Source organism: Podarcis vaucheri (assembly GCF_965113315.1).
Source record: "Podarcis vaucheri genome assembly, chromosome: 6".
Classification (NCBI taxonomy): domain Eukaryota; kingdom Metazoa; phylum Chordata; class Lepidosauria; order Squamata; family Lacertidae; genus Podarcis; species Podarcis vaucheri.
The window spans coordinates 4,401,663-4,419,506 of NC_138764.1; the positions used below are offsets into that span (position 1 = coordinate 4,401,663).

Below are 17,844 nucleotides of genomic sequence, written 5' to 3' on the forward strand. Positions count from 1 at the left end.
TGTGAGGAACAGTTTGGGCCAAAAAGAGAGAAAGAGAGAAAGAGAGGGAGGGAGGGAGGGAACACACACAGTGGTGAAAAGAAAAATTCATTACACCCAATTATTTCTAGCCTGTGAAATTTCACTATTCTAGTCAAAGGTGCCATGAGAAGATCAGGAATGTCTCAGGGAGGGCCATTCAGAACAAACCCTTTCCCTCAGTAGCATGGAAATTGCAACATGGACCCAAACATTTTTGCAGGATCCTTTGCCACACACCCAAACTGTCCAGCAGGCAGTGCATAACTGAGTGAGAAAATAAGAGGAGGAAAAGGTAAGGAGCAAGACAGAAGAATACCCTATAAGGGTCGTACCAACAAGGTTTACCTCACATGGGCAGCGAGAGGCCCCATTAGCTAAAGTGGTACCTCAGATTAAGAACAGTTACAGGTTAAGAACGGACCTCCAGAACTAATTAAAATCTTAACCTGAGGTACCACTGTACCTTGGTGTCAGAGCTGCTTCCAGATCCTAGCTCACAGAGGATCACGCTAGCCAGCGATCATTTAGTAAAAGTCTTTATTGAGTTACATTTTCCATTCTCAAGCTGCTGCGTGCAACTCTACGTCTAATGGCTAGATCGGCGAAGTCCCATCTGAGTCTCCGCCCCTTGCGCACCAACTTAATATCCTAGCCCTGCTCCACCTTTTCCACCTGACTGTTCTCCTCTGGGTCCCTCTGCCCCCCGGGGTCTCTTCCTTCCTGGATTCTTCTGACGCCGACCCCCCGGACTCTCCTGTCTCCTTGCGCCGGGCTTTAGGACCTGGCTCTCTTTCAGGGCTGCCTACTGCGTCACTTCCCTGTGCATTTGAACTTGGCGCGCGCGCCCAACTTTCCACTTTCCGTCTGACCGTTTCTTCGCTCCCCGATGGAGGTGTGGCCACTCCTGACTCATGCCCTCCCCCCTGTTGTGAGCTGCCAGCGCTTGATCCCTGGCTCTCTTCCTTTTCCCTGCTCTCTGGCGGTGACGCTGGTCCCGATTTCCAACTGCTCTCCTCTGAGTCCCCTCTGGCTCTATCTCCCTGGGGTGTCCCCCTAGGCTCCCCCCTTGCCCTGGCCACTGGTGCTCCTTTCTGTGAATCTTCTGATTCACTGGAAAGACTCGGAGATCTCGGGTCGTCGTCATCACTCATCTTTTCCTCTGCCTCCTCCCCCTCGCTCTCTGTTTCCTCCCTTGCCCTTGCCTCTGCTCCTGAACCCCTGACACTTGGTTTTCGAACAGCCTAGTTCTCGAACGTTTTGGCTCCCGAATGCCGCAAACTCGAAAGTGATTGTTCCGGTTTGTGAACGTTCTTTTCAAACCCGAACGTCCGACGGGGCTTCGCAGCTTCAGATTGGCTGCAGGAGGTTCCTGCAGCCAATCAGAAGCTGCACTTTGGTTTTCTAACGCTTTGGAAGTTGAACAGACTTCCGGAACAGATTCCGTTCGACTTCCAAGGTACGACTGTCATCCAAAGAGAGGAACTACCTGCAACTTCAGGTGAATGGGGTAGTTAGGAAACAGTTAATTCAGCAACACAAGGGACTCACAACTTTAAAGCAGGATTTAAAAAATAAATACCAACATGTAGTTTATCTGTGTGGTGCTTACTCAAGCAATTTATTAAACGTACAGTGGTACCTCAGGTTACATGCGCTTCAGGTTACATACGCTTCAGGTTACACACTCCACTAACCCAGAAATAGTGCTTCAGGTTAAGAATTTTGCTTCAGGATAAGAACAGAAATCGGGCTCCAACGGTGTGCGGCAGCAGGAGGCCCCATTAGCTAAAGCGGTACTTCAGGTTAAGAACAGTTTCAGGTTAAGAACGGACCTCCAGAACCAATTAAGTACTTAACCCGAGGTACCACTGTACTAGCAAACAACCAGGGATGCTACAGTTGGTAACCCTGGCATAAGAACTGAGGAAACTTTGACACTTGACTAAGAGCAAGCAGTAACTTCCCTAGGGGTGAAAGTAATGCTTTCCCCCAAGTTATCCACCCCCCCTCACCTCTGAACCACCAGCCTAATCAACATTTTGAGATGCAAACCCTGCAGCACATCCACCACAGTCACCAAAGGCCCTTTCTCCAAAGCTGCTATCCTGTTTTATTTTTGTAAGTCTTCCTCCCAAGATTATGAGACTCATTCAGAGAGAATGAATGAAAACATGGCACTGATTTTCCCCAACGTATTTGCAGCATGTCAACTTGTGTCGATACGTATTCTGTCGTGTAGTCTTTGACTCAACTGACACCGAGAAGAGAAAACCACAGAACAGTCTGCAGGTTCACACCCCAGTTTGAAGAGCTTAGATTTATGATGAGTACCAAGCTCTCTTCATGTGACTTCGTGGGCTTCTGGAGGGAAGAGAGGGAATTTGGGGGAGGAACAAAATAAAGGAATGGAGGAATCACAAGGAAAAACCAACGCTCAAAAGCAGAGCAGAGGGGTTTGCTTCCAATTGACACTTCCAAGGAATTCAGTAGGACTAAATTCCAAATCAGCACATTTAGGAGAATTGCTGAATTGCAGCAGATCTACTGAAATGCAACACAAGAGAATTTGCCAAAAGAAAATAATCTGGAGCTATCACAGTGGTTCTAATCCTGACAGTAAGAGCTGTTCGACAGTGGAATTTGCTGCCAAGGAGTGTGGTGGAGTCTCCTACTTTGGAGGTCTTTAAGCAGAGGCTTGACAACCATATGTCAGGAGTGCTCTGATGGTGCTTCCTGCTTGGCAGGGGGTTGGACTCGATGGCCCTTGTGGTCTCTTCCAACTCTATGATTCTATGATTCTATGATTCTATAATCCCCTTGTACACATTTTACAGACTGGTGAACTGTGGCACACTGATCCACAGCTACTGGGATTCACATTTGAGCTGGAATTTGAATGCCCTTCCCTCTGCCACACAGACACACATACCCCATCAGTTGCTCCAAATGTATTGTAGAGACATATCATTTTGCACAGGCTTTTCCTGCCTCACAGGCTCAAACCTCCTGCTTTTATTTGTATGAATTCCCTGAAATCCAATTTTTATATGCTTTTATACTACTGTTTTACTGGTTTTAGGCTGTATTTTTGTATTGATGATCTTGCTTACTGGTTTTATGTTGTACACCACTTAAGAATTTTAATTGTTCAGCAGTTTATAACTATTTTAAATGAATAAATAAAACTGAACAAATCCCACACTAAAGACTATATGCTATACACAATCCAGCCATTTTATTTATTTTATGTATTTGTTTCATAAAATGTATATACCACTTGATTGTAAAAACTCACAAATCTCAAAGTGGCTTACAAGAAGTCTAAAGCAATAAGATCATCAGTTAAAAACAACTATTTAAAACATTCAAAATATAATTAAGAGTTGACAATAAGCTAAAAGTAGATTGAAACACAATGTTCTACAAATCTGGGTGCATTCTACATTATCCACGCTGTTCTCCCACCGGGGAATTTTTCAGTCACTCTGACATTATACTATATTACTAATTCAGTTAAGCAAAGAAGAAAATCCTCTGCCTGACAGAAATGAGAAGAAAGTTATAGGCGAACTGCAAGGCAGCTCATTTTTTTCAGGCAAGTCATTGAAACCCAACCATTACTATGCTTGGTCATGAGGACACTTGCTGATCATTCTGCATTCAGTGACCCCATCATTGCCTACTAGATGTGTGGATATTGATACATTGCTGATCTCCCTAATAAAGTACATTCTATTTGAATATAAAGATAGGATTTCTCACTATATGACTGAACCACAAGACTTTCTATTCTTTTAAATCAATAAAAAATATGTTTAAGGCAGCAGGCACCATAACACCCTGTGCCAATAAACTCTACTGAGTCAACATGTGCTGCGAGAGCCAGTGTTGCAAAATGGTGAAAGCCACAATCCTACACACACTTTTGTGGCTGTCAATCCCCTTAAAGTCCGTGGGCCTTCTGTCTTAGTCAATATCCAGAGGACTGCAGGTTAAGAGCTGTGGACCAAGAAGCTTCTGGCTCTGCTATGAACTTAATGCAGCCTGGTTCACATGTCACACTAAGCCAAACCATAGTTTAGGGCAAATGCACAATATCTGGGAAACGAGATCACAGTCACTTTGCTCCTCCCCTGCCACTCTGCTGCTGTGCTGCACTGAGCCAAGTCATAGCTCGACTTTGCATGCCACCCAAACCCAGTCTTGTGCTTTAGCTCTCCTAGACAAAAAATGAACTGTAAACCACAGGACAAACCTTGGTTAGCACTCACAATCAGTCTGGAGAGCGCCACACTACAGTACAAGCCAAGGTTTGGAAGCCATTATATAGCTTAGTGAAGTGCAACTGAAGAGGCGAAGAGAAGCAATGAGGATGCACAGGCGGAGGTAGAGGGGGCGGGGGGGAGTGCACCGCCCCAGCACCACGATCCCAGTGGGGTGCCATCGTGCTTGCCCCCCCCACGCTGGATCTCGTGCCCCCGCAGGCGGCGCACCATGCCCCCAGGACGCACACCATGCCCCTGCGGGCAGCACGCCACGCCCCCCAGGACGCACACCAGCCACGCCCCCGCCTGCTCTCCGCCCCCGGTGCTGGAGCATGAAGCTGTGTTCATGCTAAGACACTGTTTATGATTAGTATGGTTGTTAATTAAATTTCTACCCTGCCCTTCATTCAAAGATCACAGGGTAGTTTACAATATAAAAGCACAAAAATACATACCATAATAACAAACAAAAAGACAACCCCCCCCCCACAGTTTAAAAGGCCATACACTGTTTAATTAGCCAAAGGTCTGGGAGAAAAGGGGCACTTTTTTCCTGGTACCTAAAGATATGCAACAAGGGTGCCAAGCAAGCCTCCCTAGAGAAAGCATTCCACAAATGGGGGGCCACTGCAGAAAAACCCATTCTCATGTTGCCACCCTCTGGACCTCTTATGGGGGAGGCACACAAAGAAGGTACTCAGATGATGGTCACAGGGTCCGGGTAGGTTTATACTGAGAGAGTATTGTGGTCCTGAGCTGTTCAAGGCTTTATAAGTCAAAACCAACACTTTGAATTCAGCCCAGAAACTGATTGGCAGCCAGTGCAGTTGACCAGGATCGGTGAAATATGCTCAAACCGTCCTGCCCCAGTGAGCAACCTGGCCGCTGAATTTTGCACCAGCTGAAGTTTCCAAACTACCATCTTCAGAGGCAGCCCCTTAGTGTGTCAAGCCTTTTTAGGCAATACACTTCTCTTCAGTATCAGCTCCATCTCCCTGTCTGCAAAGCAGGTGGTGATACTTGCAGGGTTCTTATAAGGATTACTGAAACAGACTCTTCTGAAACGCTCTAAACACTTGAAAAGTTTTATATAATTTGTAATGATTAAATCATTTTTGTTTCATATTTGCTGCCTCTCAGTGTATGGATAACAGCTCAACCCCATCACGAATACATCCCACCAATTTCAGCGTGGTTTGATCCCAAGTAAATTTGCAGAGAACTGCAGCCCAACTTTCATATTTGGACAGAGAATAATTCTTCGTTCTCTTCACAAAGCTTGTGGTGTTACAATAATCTTGAGCCTACAGTTAGCCTCTTCTTTTCTACACCAAAAAGCCCAGAACAGTAGGCCTTTCTCAAAAGATGATCCACACCCATATAGTTTTAATTATCCAGTTTCTCTGTTTGTCTTGGAGGTGTTTAAATGCAACCACGTTCTTTGCAATAAATGGAGATTATACTGACACCTTAAACAGCAGCGCATGAGGCTATGCCAACAATTTAAGTATCACCTGGACTATTTGATTTAACAGATTAGTTTGTTTACACAATGCAACCACATCAACTAAGATGTAATGTTTTCTGACCTTTATACAAGGTAGTCATTTGCAACAGCCAAAGAGGTACAACAACACACACATGTGCATTCATGTTATGTGAAGTAAGGATTCCACAAATCACCAGCGCAGATCTTTCCATCAACTTTTTTTTTTTACAAACTGAACATTTAATAAAGCAAGCTACATTCATCAGCAGGTTAAAAGCCTTGATACTTTTGCAAAGCATCTCTAGATCAGAAATTAACTCAATGGCTTACAGAGTGTTTTTCAGTGAGCCCTTCTCTACTCCCAAATTGCTTAGCTTTCCGTTTGTGTGCAGAACTCTCTCTGTTGCAGTTACAATTTAGTAATATAAGCCAGTGCAATGGGGCTTACACGAAGCAATGGTGTAGGGCCGCAACTCCTACTGCAAGTCAAACTCTAATTTAGCGAGACCCAGAGAGAACCAGACCAATATACAGTCGTACCTTGGAAGTCGAATGGAATCTCTTGCAGCCAATCAGAAGCCGTGAAAGCCCCATTGGACATTCAGGTTCAAAAAGAATGTTCGCAAACCAGAACAATCACTTCCAAGTTTGCAGCATTCAGGAGCCAAAACATCTGAGTTCCAGGGCATTCAACAACCAAGGTACGACTGTATTAGAGTCAAACCTTATTTCAATTTAGCAATATGGTATTTGCAAATAAAAAAACAAATTAAGCGATGCAGAATTTGTGTCTGCTCAAAGCGCAAATTCTCGTATTTATTTTCCTGAAACCTGTAATTGATAGCTACATAACTGATAGCATTAATATCACACTGATTCCTCCCTCCCCCCCCCCTTGCCAAACACTTGTCTGCAAGAAGTAAAAACAGACATTATCTAAACAAATAGTTCACTGTGCAGTGAAGGACATGTCCAAGGCTATTGAAGTGCCTCTGCCCTGGCAAGTTAAACTATTGACAAGCTCATGTGACCCAAGGAAACACCACCAGAATAATCTGCCGCCTTCCTTTTCTGTTTCAGGCAAAGTGAGTTTTATAGTCTCACCTCAATTCGCTTCAAAATACAGTGGTGCCCCGCAAGATGAAATTAATTCGTTCCGCAAGTTTTGTCGTCTAACGAATTTTTCGTCTTGCGAATCACGAAATCCCATAGGAATGCATTGAAAATCAATTAATGCGTTCCTATGGTCAAAAAAAGTCCAAACAAAGCCAAATTTGGTACAACAACAGTTTATTAACTGCTCTTTAAAGTCACACATACTGTAAAGAGCAGTTCAAAAATTAAAGGGAACATAAATTAACTTTATAAACAAAACATGTCTTTGTTTTTAGACAAAGGAAACAAGGTCGCGAGACGTTTTCGTCTTGCGAAGCAAGCCCATAGGTGAAATTCGTCTTGCGAGGCAAATCGAAAACGGAAAAACCTTTCGTCTAGCGAGTTTTTTGTCTTGTGAGGCATTCGTCTTGCGAGGTACCACTGTAACCCCACCTTTTTCTTTATAAAGGGGGGGATATTTATCATTCTGCACACCCGAGACTCGACTCTGCAAATTCTTTTAAGTCATAGATGGTCAAGTGTTGCATTATTGAAAGCAGTGTTAGAAACGCAAATATATAAGCTAATCACTAAATGGCACCTTAACCCTAGGTTACAGCTGCCACAACAGAATGTCTAGATGCCTTTTTGCCATGAAATTATTACAATTACTATTACTTCATATCTATACCACTATTTTTTTAGAAAAATCTCAAAGTGGTTTACAGTACATTGAAACATCAAATAAAACAATCCAGAATAAGACATATGCAAGCTGCAAGGAAAATATTTCAGATCCTCCTCTAAGTGACATTTTGCTTACACCATATTTATTTACCTACTCATAGCAGATGTGCACCAGGAGGCCAGTCTGGTGTGGTGGTCAGAGTGTCAAACTAGGATCTGGGAGACCAGCGTTCAAATCCCCACTCCACCATGAAGCTCACCGGGTGACCTTGGAGTCAGTCACAGCCTCTTAACTTACACCACAGGGTCACTGTAGGGATTAACTGAGCAGGGGTGAACCATGTACTTCTCCGAGGAAAAGGTGGGATAAAGGTAAAGGGACCCCCGACCATTAGGTCCAGTCGTGACCGACTCTGGGGTTGCGGCGCTCAGCTCGCTTTACTGGCCAAGGGAGCCGGCGTACAGCTTCGGGGTCATGTGGCCAGCATGACTAAGCTGCTTCTGGCGAACCAGAGCAGCGCACGGAAACGCCGTTTACCTTCCCGCCGGAGTGGTACCTATTTATCTACTTGCACTTTGAGTGCTTTCGAACTGCTAGGTTGGCAGGAGCAGGGACCAAGCAATGGGAGCTCACCACGTTGCGGGGATTCGAACCACCGACCTTCTGATCAGCAAGTCCTAGGCTCTGTGGTTTAACCCACAGCGCCACCCGCATCCCTAAAAGGTGGGATATAAAGGCAATAAATAAAATTTAAAAAATTCCTTCCAGTAGCACCTTATAGACCAACTAAGTTTGTTACTGGTATGAGCTTTCGTGCTAGCAATAACAAACTTAGTTGGTCTCTATGGTGCTACTGGAAGGATTTTTTAAATTTTGTTTTGACTACAGCAGACCAACACAGCTACCTACCTATAACTGGCAATAAATACGTTCTTCTGATTACCTGCTTAAGAAAGCTGGTGGGTAGGGCAGCCAGGTGGAGTTGTCAGTTGCCAACCTGGCATCCACAGATCTCCACGTGGTCACAACTGGCCAGAACCAGTCGCAGAACACACCTGATATCTGGGGAATTTTGAACACTGATTGAAAGGCATTCAAATCTTCAGGTTCTACAACCAATGTTGGTGGTAGACACAAGCCAGGAGCAGATGAGCCTAAGCATCACCCTCCAACCCCAAGCACAGATTTTTTAATCATTCAGGTCGTCTGGCGGTCGGTCAGTTTCTATGCATTCAAAGATCCACGATGACTCAGCTACAGGGCTATGTACTAGATGCCACATCACATCATCATCGTTGTTGTATTCACAGTGGCCTTAAGTAAAAATAATTGCGGAAATCTCATCCTTCAGTAAATCCTGCTACAGATCGTAAGATGCCAAGGCACAGAAGATACTCTGAAGGACTGCTTGGCTATGCTGTCAGTACAGCCTTAGAATACTTCAGTGCTCTTATATATGGCTCTATAAACTAGCAAATTGATGGGGAAGGGTCGACTGGAACAGTGGAAAGGGTTTCCTGGTAGAATAATGCATACTTCTTTCCTAAGTGTTTCTTTTCCCTCTCAGAATGCTTAAACTTTATTTCACCTGCTGCTTCCTCACCCACAACATACATCTTCTTTCCACTCACAGCATGACCAAAACACATCAGGAAAGCATATGGGATGACTTGAGCAGGAAACCAACAGGCAGGAGAAAGCCAAGCCCTTTCCTTCCTCCTTCCATGCCACCCCTTCCCTACTGCAAAACACAAGTCTCCCTCCACGGCTTTGCAGCTGTTCATTGGCAATCCAGGTTCCAAGCCCAGGTCTGCTGCCAAAACTTCTTAAGCACAGACCTAATTCAGAAAAGAGATCATGTATTTCCAACACCAAAAGTAATACCCACTACAACAACTTTTCTTACTTCCAAACTTGTGGTGTTTCCAAGATATCTACAGAGTACTTCAAAAAGTGGGTTTGCATGAGGAACCCATTTTAACAATACACTGAATAACTACATTATCCCAAGAAACAGTACCATGGGAAAATAAACCCCATCTGTACAATGGCATGACCAAAGATTAAACTAGACACCCTCAAACAATGAAACAAGTCTTTTTTTCTGAGGAAAAGCAGCAAATAAGCTGGCAAATAAAATTACCCCCCTCAAAAAAAAGATAACTATTAAAGCAAATACTCTTCCTGAGCAATTTGTTTTCTTCTTGTACAGAAAGTGTTTACTTTCCATGACATTATTCAGCTCTCAACAGGTCTGTCTTGATCGCTGATAATTAAAGGGTCATTGGCTCCCAAGAATTAAACGGTCTGGATATACTGCATCCCAATATCCAACTGTACAATGAAATTCATTCTGCTACAGGACACAGTTTAAAAGCAGAGTTACAGGCAAAATCTGTAGTATGGCATTGGAGGTCAGTGTGCATTACTTTCTGCTCTGCAATCCCTGACAAAGAAACAAATTACAAGGAAGCATTTGCTAACAAAAATGGAAATGCGATGAAACCCACAATTGTTCTAGCAGAACAATTTGAACCTGAATCAGAAGCACAATTTTTAAAGAACTGTACAGTGGTGCCTCGCAAGACGAAAATAATTCGTTCCGCGAGTCTTTTCATCTTGCGATGTTTTTCGTCTTGCGAAGCACGGTCCGTCGCAACTGCGCCTCTTCAAGCGGCTTTAAGGAAAAAGCACAAGACGTTTTCGTCTTGCGAAGCAAGCCTATAGGGAAATTCGTCTAGCGAAGCAACGCAAAACCGAAAAACCCTTTCGTCTAGCGAGTTTTTCGTCTTGCGAGGCATTCGTCTTGCGGGGCACCACTGTACAGTTGTCTGCGATAAGGAAGCTCTCTCAGCAACTGATTTCCTGGTGTTTACCGTAATATATGAAGCTTCTTAATGCAGTGCCTAAATCCTCTTTCCATCCCCAGGTGTTGCACTAGGTATTCTAAAGGGGAGCTGTTTTACTTTTTTGGCAGAACTGACCGTTATGAATGCGTAAGTGACTCAAGCAGAAATTTATGTAAATCCTGAACAGTTTTGGTTACTAGTGGGTGGAAAGGGAGAGAGAGAACAGCTGTATTCTGCCTTGTACCTGCATGGCTCTAATTAGAAATATTCATATGAAATGCTCCTATGTAAGGAATGCAGGGAAATTTGGCTTTGTTCACATCTGAATGCAAGCCTGTCTAATATAAACTTCTCTAAACAATGTAAGAACCAAGCTACAGCAACCCTTTGAAATTCACACTTCTCCAGATGTTGCAGTGCACTTCTTTAATCCAAATCCTGGTACACAAATGCCTGTATTAGGGGAAGGTGTGCAAAAAAGAAGAAGCATATAATGGCAAAAGCAACTAATAAAATGCTTATGGGATTATGAGAAATTGCTTGCATTATACATGGGGTTTCTTCCCCATCTCTGGCTTGCAGAGAAGTCCAAACACATAAAAAGTTGAAACCTTTGCTTCTGCTTGGGAAGTGAAGGTACCGGTACTTAAAGAAATCAGAATGAGTTTCAGAGAAGACATAATCCTGCAGCCCAAAGGTCTGCCATTTAAGGTTTCCGCAGGGGAAAGGAGCAAGCTGTATCAGAAGCTCTCCTCAGTTTTTACCTGTGTTAACCAAAGTCAGCACAAACTCCATCAGCAAAGGGTAGCCAACTGGATGCACTGGGCAGCCAAACAATGTGTCTCTAAACAGTCACTAAAATACATCTGCCATTATAGGCTGTCCCGCAGCACAAGAAATAGCAGTATCTGTCAGCTGCTTATCTCCCAGTTTTTCAGTGGCCTTAGCAAACAATGCTGTCCTGCAAATTATGAAAGCATCTATGCTGGCAAAAAGGTAACAGGTTTACTCAGCCTCTGTAAATTCCAGATTATTTGCTAATGAGATTTGGGCGGGGGCAGGGACAAGCCCCTTCATTCTTTGTACAACGGACAATAAAGAAGCGAGAGCACCAAAATACACAAAAGCGAGAGCCATATACACAAAAACACTTACTAGATGTGGAATATAAGGCAGAGCAATATTCACCAACATTTTAAGCCTTTTCGTGGATAGGTTGTAAGCTTAAAATGTGAAAATGCAGTACATTTTGAAAATGTTTATTACTATTTTCTATATAGTAAACATATAAATTATAGAAAATACATATCAACTATATAGTTTATTACTAATTTTTTATATTTTAGCAACACAAACTTTTTTATTAGGCCCAGCACATTTATATCTGTAAATGCCACAGATATGTAAATTCCTCAGACATAACCAAATCACAGGAGGAGCAACTGGCCATTCCCCCCCCCCACACACACAAATGGCAGCCTTGCTTTGACCCTATCCACAGCCATGTCAAAGACCACAAGTTAGGTTTTTTGCAAGCTGATGTGATCCCATCCATTTTCAGCACCAACCTCCTGAGACACTGAACGATCCAACTATATCGCAAAGTTACACTGGCATAGCAACCCACAGGCCCATCATGGCACTATTTTTACCAGAGGCCTCCACTCCCATATAAAAAGGTAAAGGTACCCCTGCCCGTACGGGCCAGTCGTGTCCGACTCTAGGGTTGTGCGCCCATCTCACTTAAAAGGCCGGAGGCCAGCGCTGTCCGAAGACACTTCCGGGTCACTCCCATATAGAAAAGCATTATTTGCTAAACACAGAAGCAAAGACTCCAGCATACCTTACTTGCTCCCCAAGTTCCTGTACCACAACCCTAAATGCCGGCATAGGTGACCATAACACAGGCGTTTTATGACCTGGCGCTGCAGACTCCATTCTGAAGCAGTTTGGTCCTGTTGGTGCTCCTGCGCTAACCTCCCCGCCATCTTGCTCCTCTGGCTCCCCGTAAGAGGCAATGCACACCTGCTGAGAAGAAAGCGTTGTGGCTCTGACCCCAGCAGGTGAGCATAAGTTACCCTTTCCTGCCCTCACACATACCCTCCCCCACCCACACAAAAATAGTGCAGTGGTCACTGTGGGAGAGATCTGCTAGGCAATAGATAGAGATCTCTGCAGAAAAGTTTGAGAGCATCGGCTTCAGTGCTGATGTTGCAAGATGGCTATGCACAGATGCCACCTAGCACCAAACCACAGAGTCTGTTGCAATGCACAAAGTGAAAAGGAATAGCTTTCCATCACTGAATATTATTGCACAATAAAACATAAACCCTGCTGTGCTTTGCTGCCACCATAACATGGACTATTAAACCAAAAGCATTACATGAGTTTTCAAAACAAATAATTGCATGGAGAAAAACAGAAATCATAATCTTTGTGTCATGTCATCCAGCAGCCTGCTATTCAGACACTTGGTAATATACCTGTAAATTACAACTTTTAAAAATATCAGTGCTTAAATCTTCCTTCCTGCCAACCTCACAATACAATTTCAGACAACTTGCCCAGGTCTTTAACCTTTGCCAAAACTAATCACAATAATTAACACACCTTCCCAAAGGTACACACCCTCAGAATGCAGAGTGCAAGGGAAACAATGTGTCAACTTTATTTATATTACTACTAAATATATATCACAATTAAATCTTTTTAAAAGATGAAAGCCAGACCACATGCAAGCTCTGCCATAAGAGAAAAGAGTAAGGCAAGGACTACATATGACCACACTGACTTGCGTAGGTGAGTCTGGAGCACATATATCCTTCAATTAATGGTTAGACCTTTCTTTTTATAATGAAAGAATCATCTGGCCACTTACTCCGTATGCTATTAAAGCCTGTGTTTTTGTGTTCTTTACACGGAAATACTATTAATTATACCTTTGAAGAGCTGCAAAAAAAATTGCTATTGCTTCCAAAAGCAGGCTTGTAAATAGCTACTTGTCTGGTTGTCTGTGGTGGGTAAGATTCTTCCCAAGGCAAGCAGGCAGGATAACTTTCCAAAAATTGTGTGTGTGATTTGTTTACCATTTTAGTCCACTGGGACAAGTTACCTAACAGAGGTTGTAAAATCTCGGGGGGGGGGGGAGTGGACAAACACGTGCTGGCTATTATTTAGATATAACTGGGCTGACAATTTACGGCAGTGGTGAGGCGTGCGTGCAACCGGCCGTGATTTCGCCGAGTGGGCAAGTTTGCTTTTGGCAGCTAGTGTGCAGACTACTGGTGGCCGCGGCGATGTACTGGCGGGCAGGCTGTAGAGGGATTGGCGTTGGTGACCCCCCACAAAAAATAAGGGTCGTATTATACATGGGGGGGTGTTATACACAGAAAAATACAGTGTTCATTTTTCACATGGTCGAGTCCTTCCCCTGCCCACCCACCCAAATATTCTGAAGAGGGTCTCTTCTCCATTCTTCAGAGAGTGGTTGGAAGTAGGAAGGCAGAAAAAGTCCTCTTTTCCTTCCTTTCTGCAGTTTTAATCTGAAATCTTAGGTGCAGTACTACGCCCAGAGCTCAAAAACAGCTCATGCTAATGAAATTCCCTGTCGCTAAATGTGCCTAGAACAATGGGAGTTTCAAGCACTGCTTCACCCCCAGGACCTTGATGAATCAACTGAAGTCTAGTGTCCCAATCAGGGGAAGTAACAGTCCCACTCTATTCTACCTTACAGATAGGTAGCCGTGTTGGTCTGCCAAAGTCAAAATAAAAAAATTCTTTCCAGTAGCACCTTAAAGACCAACTAAGTTAGTTCTTGGTATGAGCTTTCGTGTGCATGCAATGAGTTGCAATTCAGATTTGGTAATGAGTTGCAATTACCAAACTTAAAACCATGGAGAGACCTGGTCTGAACAGAGACATTGGATTCTTATCTCATTATACATGACTAAGCCATTTTTCACCTTCTCACCCCTTGCCTTTTCCTGTAAGACCTATTGCAGTTGTTAAGAGTCGTCAACAGGCTCATCTCAGCTATCTGCCAATCTCCCATTCCCACCACCCTTCTGAGTAATACCCCTCCCCACCTTCTCACTATATAGAAGGATATGGCAACTTCTGTTTCAGTGTATCTGAAGAAGTGTGCATGCACACGAAAGCTCATGCCAAGAACTAACTTAGTTGGTCTTTAAAGTGCTACTGGAAGGAATTTTTTTATTTTGTCTATTCTACCTTGATCAGAAAACACCTGGAGTACTGTATAATAATAATGATGATGATGATGATGATGATGATGATTTATTTATACCCCACCCATCTGGCTGGGTTTCTCTAGCCACTCTGGGTAGCTTACAACAGAACACTAAAAACAGCATAAAACTTCAAACATTAAAAACTTTAGATGTCTTCTAAAAGTCAGAGAGTTGTTTATTCCCTTGACATCTGACAGGAGGGCGTTCCAAGGGTGGGTGCTACTACTGAGAAGGCCCTCTGCCTGGTTCCCTGTAACTTCGTTTCTCGCAGTGAGAAAACCACCAGAAGGCCCTCGGAGCTGAACCTCAGTGTCCGGGTTGAACGATGGGGGTGGAGATGCTCCTTCAGGTATACTGGACCGAGGCCATTTAGGGCTTTCAAGGTCAACACCAACACTTTGAATTGTGCCCAAAAATGTACTGTATCCAGTCATGGACATCACAATTTATGAAGGATATTAGCAAGCTGGAATGTGTGTAGAGGGAAACGAAGATGTTCAAAAGTCTGGAAACCAAGCCTTATGAGGAACAGTTGGGGGAGTTGTGGATGTTTAGCCTGGAGAAGAGGAAACCAAAAGGAGAGATGACAGCCATCTACCAATATCTAAAGGGCTGTCACATGGAAGTTGGAGCAAGCTTGCTTTCGCCTACTCCAGTGGCTAGGACCCAAATCAATGGATTTAAGTTACAAGAAAGGAGATTCCAACGAAATCTCAGGAAGAACTTTCTGACAGCTCTTCAATAGTAGAATGGACTCCCATGAGAGGTGGTGGTTTTTAAGCAGGTTGAGACTAGATGACCCTTCTAACCCTACAACTCTAAGCTCCTATGAGGTCACGTCAGTGTCAAGCAATATGAAGGTTCTGTCTGCACTGTGTAGTCCATAATCACGCATTTACATTCATGTCACTGAACAACAAAAACATTTCTGCAAACCAGACCTACAAATTCCATACAGGAGTTGTGTGTGGTGGTTTGACACTGGCCTCTGAAGAGGAAGGGTCAGCACAGCAGCCTGAGTCTCTGAAGAAAGCCTGGGGTGGGGGATCAGGGAGGAGAAGCAACCTCAGCAACACACTCACATATTTCAATTCTCCACCCAGTGCCATAGACAAAAACAAAAACCTACACGCTTTGCAGCCTACAGCAACCCACCAAAAATACTGGCCGTCCCTAAAGGAACAGAATGTGTATCCCATGAAATCTGAGAGGTGGAGGGGAAGACGCCTGGAGTAAAGGCATTCTGTAAACAAACAGGAAAGCCTCATCTGGCCTCTTTGGGAGAGTAAAAATTCATCCCGGTAGTGTAAATACAGCCAAGAGGGCCAGCAGAGTCTGACATCTACAGTTAAGTGAGCGATGGTGTAAATGCTGGCAGTCTTACAGCTGCCGCATGTTGAAATGCGTTCTCTATTAAGTGTGATGGGGGGGGGGGGCCTTTTTCTACGATCGCCACGGAAGTTCCCATCTCCAGCCAGATTCCCAATGAGAATCCGCCCCAGACCATTATTCCTGTTGTCTTAGCAGAAGACAGCCCTGCGTTCATTGCTAACTCTGCCTTTGGTTACTCCCCCCCCCCCCACACACACACAACCCTTACACCACCGCCAGAAGCTACATGACTGGAATATTTCAGTTAATTTAGTCACCATGATTAGAAGATTCCTCCTATGTGGATTCCAAAGCAGAAAACAAAAACAGAATAGAAATGTTCTTCCTTTCTGTTCCCTGCGAAATAAGCAGCGACTGAAGAGAAGCGCTTCGCTATCCGCTCCCTCGCCAGCCCAGCCGGGCAGCCGGGCTTACCTGGCCCCGAGGGAGGCCGGACAGGGGGAGGAGGGGAGGGGAGAGGAGAAAGAGGCAGCCCAATCCCCCCGCCCCCCCCGCCCTGGAAACTGGGCAGGGGAGAGCGGGGGGCTTTGCGGGCTCCCAAGCCCAGGCCCCTGTCGGGCTGCAAGAGGCGTCCGCGGCAGAAGCGGCAGCTGCCCCCCCCCCTCCGGCATCAGCTGCAGCGGAGCCCGACCCCCCCCCGCCCTCGCCGGCCTCCATCGCGCGCCTCCCGCCCTCCCTCGCCGGGGCTCACCTTGAAGTCCCCCCCCCGGCGCGCTCTCCTTCCTCGGCGCTCCAAGCGGCGCTCCGGCTCCGGGGGGCGGAGGGAGAAGCTCCCGGGCTCCGGCGGGTCCTCCCGGGCGAGCGCCCCTCGAGAGCCGCGACGCGGACGGAGGCGCTGCCCGCCGAGCTCGCAGGCAGCCAGGCAGGCAGACGGCGAGAGCCCCGCGCTGGGCGGCCTCTCCGGGGAGCGAGAGGCGGGGCGGCGGCGGCGGCGGCGGCGGCGAGGAAGGGGCGGGCCTGGGAGAGACGAGCGAGGCCGCCTCCCTCCCTCCGGGGACGGACGGCGCCCCAATGCTGGGCTCCGGGAAGGCGGGCCGGGCCGCGACTCCGCCGCCTCTAGGCCGAGGCGCGGCGGCGCTGGGGACCCCGCGGCCGGCGGGCGGGACGGGCCCTTCCCGAAAGACGAAATGAAGGCTCTTCGGCGTCCCTCGTCCCGGGCAAGAGGCTTCTGCCAAGGCTGCTCCGGGACCCTCTCCGCCCTCGGGGAAGCGAGGCTCTCCCCGCGCCAGGCCGGGTCCCCGGGGCCCAGGAAAGGCTGGGCTCTTGGTCACCGGAGCCTCGGCGGAGCTCCAGGCATCCTAGAGAAACGCGGCCCGAGAATCCTTTTCTCCAAAGAAGGCTCGACGCAGATGCAACAAACATGTAACTGAAGGGGAGGCGGACAGGCCCTTAATGGCGACGCCTGATCCAGGCGGCAACACCGGGAATGGCACAGAACCGCCTCTCGAAAAGAAAGAGTCGCTTTCCTTACTTCTAGAGATCTTTTAAAACTACAGTGACTGATAATATATATATCTTTAAAAAATCTGGGGCTTCAGAGGCCTTCTCTAGATTCACCAGTCTGCAAGGCTTAATGGGCAACAGCCTCGTGGATGATTCACAGCTTCACGTGGCAACAGACCTCCGACAGAAACAGGTCTCTTGCTGCTTCCTGCTTGCACCTGGGATGTCGGTGTCGCCAGGAAGGCTCGCTCCTGCAGAGGCATCGGACAGGCCTCTCTGAGCATCTGGGCCTCAGTATCACTTGCCCACTTGTCAGGGATATGTGCCCCTTCTCCGCCATAGGGAGAGGCTA

General features: G+C 45.9%; 1 protein-coding gene across 2 annotated transcripts in view; it reads right to left on the reverse strand.

Annotated features, from left to right (window-relative positions):
• Positions 1–16,883, reverse strand: part of LOC309534497 (uncharacterized protein C1orf21) — a 168,489-nt gene extending 151,606 nt beyond the window's left edge. The window contains exon 1 of one of the 2 annotated variants that reach the window (XM_082226707.1): positions 16,741–16,883. The gene's annotated coding sequence lies outside the window, so the exon portion shown is untranslated. The remainder of the gene's footprint in view (positions 1–16,740) is intronic. The other variant, XM_082226706.1, reaches the window with a different exon arrangement.
• Positions 16,884–17,844: the final 961 nt, after the last annotated feature.